Raw genomic sequence first — 6,266 nt, forward strand, 5'->3', positions numbered from 1 at the left:
CTCCCACAGCTCATCCAATCTTGCAACTGAGATACGATTGACTGTGACGTCAGGCTGCTCATACTGCTTGTCCACTTGGCAATCTCCTCTGAGCGGACCATTCACCGTCCAACCCAGGATGGTCTTGATGGCATAAGGGCCCCCGTCCACTGCACGTACCACCTCCCAGGGCTCCAGCGCCTGAGGTACGTTAGTGCCAATAAGGAGATCCACATCTGCTTCAACCTCTGGTATTTTTATGTGCCTCAGATGCGGCCAACGTTGGAGGTCCTTTCTTTGTGGAATATTTCCTCGGTGGACAGGCATGCTCCTTTGCGTGAAGATCTCCGGCAAGTCGCAAAAGTTGTTTGAGTCCAGACCAGCCACTTCCAAATCTGTCAACATGTAGCTGTCCACAACTTTCTCTTGCCCCATCGTTCTGAGGAGGATCCCGAGCTTCCTTCCTGTGAGGTTGAGTCGATTCATCAGACGTTCGGTGCAAAATGAGGCCGTGCTCCCTGGATCCAAGAACGCATAAGTGATCAGAGTCTCTTGTCCCCTTTTGGACTTCACCTTCACGGGCAGTATTGACAGCGTACAGTCTTGCTTGCCGGCCCCAGTTACTCCACTGGACTGAACAGACACCACGACACCTTCTCTGGCACTCTCTGAACCACCATTAGCCTGTGTAGAACTTATTTGCCTTGTTTTGGAGTGGATATGCAACAACGTAGGATGCTTCAGGTTGCATACTCTGCACGTGAGACGCCTTTTGCAATCTCTGCTTCTGTGCCCAATGCACAAACAACCGAAACACATCTTGTTTTCCTTCAAAAAAGACATTTTTTCATCTTGAGTCCTTTTATCCAACAGAAGGCAAACATCCAAAGAATGTCCAGCTCCACAGAACAAGCACGACCTTTCAGGTAAGTTCTCTTCTCTTTTGTCTACAGGCTCCATTTTCTTCTCAGCAGGTGCTACATTGGTGGCAAAACTACTGCCTCGAGGTTTTGTACTTGTCCGGAAAGATCCAGGTGTTGACTCTTTTCTTCCAGTTCCAGGTGAGTCTTGTATATCTCCAAAGATAGGGTCACTTGCAATCTTAACTTGCCTCTCGATAAACTCCACAATGTCGTAGAATGTTGCTCTGCGATTAAACCTTTCTTGCAGATCGCAGGCCACACATCTCCACCGATCACGCAGCTTGTAAGGAAGCTTTTTTACGATAGTTTGCATGTTGGTGGGCACGTTCAGGTCACCCACAGAGTCTCCCATACAGTTGCAGCACTCACGCAGCAGTAGACTGTAGGCCTGCAAAGCCTTAAGGTCTTCTCCCTTTATCAAAGGCCACAACAGTACCTTGTCCATATAGGCGGAGGCTACTTTGAATGGATCTCCAAAATGCTCTTGTAGCAGAGCCTTCGCCTTAATGTACCCATGAGCAGCTGGCAGGTGTTGACAGCTTCGGACTAAATCCTGAGACTGGCCTCTAGTATACTGCTCGAGGTAGTACAAACAGTCTTTGTGGCTGTGAGTTCGGTCTTCAATGTTGTGTTCAAAAGCTCTTATGAAGGCTCGATACCGAAGAGGATCACCGTCAAATACTTGCAGGTCTCGTTTGGGTAACAGGTAAAGCGACTGTTGTTCAACTAGTAGAGATGTAATGTCATTCTGCTTCTCCAGCACTGTAATCAAACGCTGATCGGAAGTGTGCTTGGTTGTAGGTGAGATTTGGTCAAGCTGGATAGGAGGAATGGATTGATGGAGTGCAACTGATGTTAATGCTGGCAGGCCGGCCCCAGTCAGAGTAGAACGAAACTCAGTTTGGTAACTTGATTTGGGCTTAACTGACACATTGCCTGCAGGTATCATGTTCTTCGTGACCTCTGTTTGCGATGGCTGTGTGCTGTATGCAGGCACAAATGTAGGAGCATCCACGTTTAAGTGTGTATTTTTACTCTTTTGTAAATAAGAGTTCATCCCATCAGATTTAGCTGACACACGAGAACCTTCAGAAGCCTTTAGCACATTCACTTTAGCCAAAGAAGCCGCGAGTTCCATGTCCAAGTCCATCGCCTCCATGTTTCTCCGTAGCTGTTCTTGCTGTTCCTCCATTTTCCTCCGTAGCTGGTCTTGCTGTTCCTCCATTTTCTTCCGTAGCTGGTCTTGCTGTTCTTGCATAGCATGTTTTTCTTTCAACAGTTTTTGACGTGCCATAAGAGCAGCGGTTTCTGCTTCTGCTCTTATTCGGGCTGAAGAGGTACTTGAAACAGACTTGCTCACGACAGTACTGCGCTTGCTTGTTTTTCCATTAGATGCATTAGAAATACTGTCGATTGGTCCGATATCCACTGCAGTACTTTTCAGATCCATTACAGTTTTCAAAATGCTTGTTGTATCGTCATTGGAAACAGGATCTGCATGTGGGAGGCATTCTTGGTCGACAGCGCCCTCTGGTGGAATCTGTTGCGCATCAGTGACTGTAGGCAGTTCCAAGAGCCATTTATTTGCCTCTTCCACACAAGTAGATTTATGCTCTTCAACGTGGTCAAACCATGCATTCTGTTTTTCTTGTTCATCAGACGGCACCATAGGAATGACCACATCATGCAGTTGGCTTGCTTCATTAAACAGACTGGACATATTTTCAATACATGAGCGGACTTGTTCAGCATTCTCAGCACTTTTCATCAGCTCTGTTATTTCTTTCATTGCAATTTTTATCTGTTTTACTTTTGCTTTTCTTTCATTTTGAAGCTTTTCCAGTTTCTGTTCAAAAGCTTTAAACGTAAGCTTTCGTTGTCTCTTAAAAGTTTCATTTTCATTTGACTCGTCTTGATCTGACATATTTCTTTCACAAAAAATCCAGAAATCACAAAAATCTGCAGTACACACAGAACACAGCGCTTTATTTCCTTTTCCTTATTTTTCTTCTTATTTATTTTTGCTTTATCAAGGTACAACGACTTATTCTTCACCCCAACCATTCACGAGGCTTAAGCTCCACCCTCGTTTACTTTGCGTAGCGGTGGATGCTAAAGTCCCAATAACAAACAGCACTTCACCTTTTGTAAAAGCACCGTAGCGTTCAAAGGGGAATAGCACATTGACAAACAATCCAAAATGTTTACGAAAACATAGCGCGGCTTGTAGCCGAAGCGGCTGTGGCAAACAGCGTGTGCAGCGTAGCAGCAGATTTGTGAATGAATGGGCACTGCATAGGATCCATGCGCGTTCACGTCTATCGTTCACAACTTTGATAGCGATCGTAAACATCCAGAGTTGTTCGACACTACGTTGATACTGCGCTTCAACAATTGAGTTTTCTGTTGACAAAATGTTGTGGCGTATGACTCCAAACGTATCCAAAACGCCACGGTAGGCTAAGGCAAGGGGGTTGGAACACTGATGACGCGCAGTCAGAACAATTGCACAGCTTACGAGGGTTTATTCGGGTCAAAGCAGTAAAACAGGCACTTACTTTGATGATGTTGAATTGAAATGCCAAACCTCAATAAGACAGTGCAAATCTTTCTTTTGATGTGAAAATACTACAATACGGTCAACAGAAAGTTTCTCCCCAAGCTCACCCCACCGCCATGATGCAGGCCCAGCACAAACACACAGCCCAGGTGAGCGCGCGCACTATATAAACCACTCCCACGGTGCCACCAATCACCGTGGTGCAGAAGCACGTGACAAAGCGCGTGCACGTACTCACTCACGCGCCATTCATTCATTGGGGAAACCACCAAAACCTCTATATGGCTCCTACAGGTGGTCTTGTTTTAACGTGATGTGACCCGATTCATTCTTCTGCAGGCAGAACTTTGCATCTTTGCATGCATCAGTGATTTTGATATGCTTATGGTTGAATGGACATTTGACCTCAATAATGCCCTCACCACAGCAAGAACAAGAAATCAAACCATCAGGTGATGCACCTAAGTAGGGATACTTTGGGTTCACCTTAAACCCTGATTTGCTACAGTACCAATTATCGTGTACACTTAAAACAGTATCACAATAGAACTGAACAGCATTTTTCTCTTCTGTACAACCCCAAAATGTTGCCTCACTTGAAAATGTATGCACTTCGGGGTTGCAAATTTTAGACACAAGTGACACAGAAGGTTTCACAATACTTGTGTGACAAACAGCATAAACATTTGAGGCTGTGATTCGTCCAGATCGCTGTTGCATCCATAGTTTACTTTTTGATTGGTCTTTGGTAGCCTCTTCAATTAAATCACAGTCGGCCACTGTAATAGCCATATTATTAAAAACATTGTCACAAAATTTCTCTAGCTCTTCAGAGGACATAGTTCTATTTGAAGGATCATATAAATGGGAAAGAGGAAGAGGCAGTTTACAGTTACGAGGTTGGTACCTTTCTGCATGACCAGGAATAATGGATAAAATTGCTGCCTTGGTGGGTTTTTTCTCTGTTTTCTCTGTTTCCGCCAAGGCAGTGTACATCTGAGCCTCTTCCTCAGCTGACATAGTTGGAATTACACAGTCCGAAGTACTCATTTTACTTCTCTTTGGTGATGTGAACATCATGTCCTTCCCCTGTTTTGGTTCCACTGTTTTAATGGACGAAACACCAGACCAGGAACATGTCTTTGACGTGCACGATATGGATTTCCGGTGATCTGAAGCAGCCATCAGCACAAACAGGGTTGCGGCAACATGTGAGCAGCATTCGCCTAGACCAGCCATACAGTTACAGTGGGCTGTGCGGACTTGGCCATCCAGGTTGACAGCTATCCAAGGCCTGAGAGGTGGTTCGCTAGTCTTCATTGAATGCTTCACCTGAAAATACAGGATAACTACATTAATTTCAGTTGATAAAATATAGATGTACAATTCCACATTTTAGAGCATAGGGCCATAAATTTTCTTAGAGGCCAGGTCGAAAAGTTTTTGAAGTTGAAACTTTTCCACAAACACTTTCAATGAAAGTGCCATGGGAAGCACTTTATAATTTAGGTCTACTAATAAAGGAATCAGACTTGAAATCCAAAATATGACGTTTACATAACTCAAATTAGTGGTGTCAGAATTTCTCATGTCTTTACTCTTTTAATGGGGTCCAATTGTACTTTTCAATCGCATTTGCATATCATAAAATTATTAGCCAACTGAAAACTGTTGTAGCATATACGAATTTACTGTCAATGTAAGATTTACTGTTCGCTAATCTGTGAAAGATATCTTTACAACAAGATGGGTGTCCAATCCAATGTGTTTTACAGTATTATTAGCCTACTGGTTTAGCAAAGTGCTTACCTTACTCATGACAATGAGAATATCCTTTCCTTTTGGTCGCCATACAGTTGTATTTGATACCCATCCTGACTCAAAATATCTGTATGCAGAAAGGCTTTTATATGCTTTTAATGATTTTCCTGTGTATGAAGACGGAAAGTCTATCAAGTAGCTGTAAATATCGCCAAACTCGAGTGAAGGGATGTTGACCGAGAACTTCACGTCAGTAAATAACTCGGACGGAAGCTTGTATGGGTCTGTAATATCCAACAGTGACAGTTTGTTTGCGTATCGAAGTGCCGCATTTCCTTGTAAGTGAGTTGTAACAGATGGAGGTGAAAAAACACTGCATAATTGTGTTGAATCGCGATCGTTTTCTGTAGTATTCGCCATTTTTGTTTCCCTTCAAAATGTCGCGCGCTTACATTTCCAGTCACGTGACTGGGAGACACCTATAGATACAGACGGCATCTCGTCATAGAAGGGGGCGTGGCTTCGCCGAGGGGGAAAAAAGAATCTTCTAGGAAACACAATTTCCCACTCTTTTAAGCCATATTCTGGTGGAATATCAACTTATTTATCACACATAAATAAAGTCAAGTGTAAATCGGGCCCATATGGATATTTTGTCGCTCCAGATTGTTCAGTAGAAGTGAAAAAACGGCAGTTGTAGCAAGCGCTAGCTAACCGTTAGCATTAGCCCGATGCTAACATGTAGCATCAAGTTAGCATTCTCCGTATGGGCTGTTGAACCACTTTGCTCCTCCCTATGTCTTTGTATCATTATTTAGTAGAAAACTATGTTCATAATTCAGCATTTGTTAAAGTAGTTTTTGAATAATTAGAGAAAGTTTACATTAACTGTTTTAAAAAATGACCATATATGGGCTATTCCAGAGATGCCGTCTGTATTTCCTGTCTTTTTTTGCACACAAAGTGTTTCTTGAGAACTGATTTAACTTGTGAATTTCTCCACTGTGAGATCAATAAAGGATTATCTTATTTTAAATGGTTTG

This window comes from Gobius niger (assembly GCF_951799975.1).
Source record: "Gobius niger genome assembly, chromosome: 2".
In the NCBI taxonomy this organism is placed as follows: Eukaryota; Metazoa; Chordata; class Actinopteri; order Gobiiformes; family Gobiidae; genus Gobius; species Gobius niger.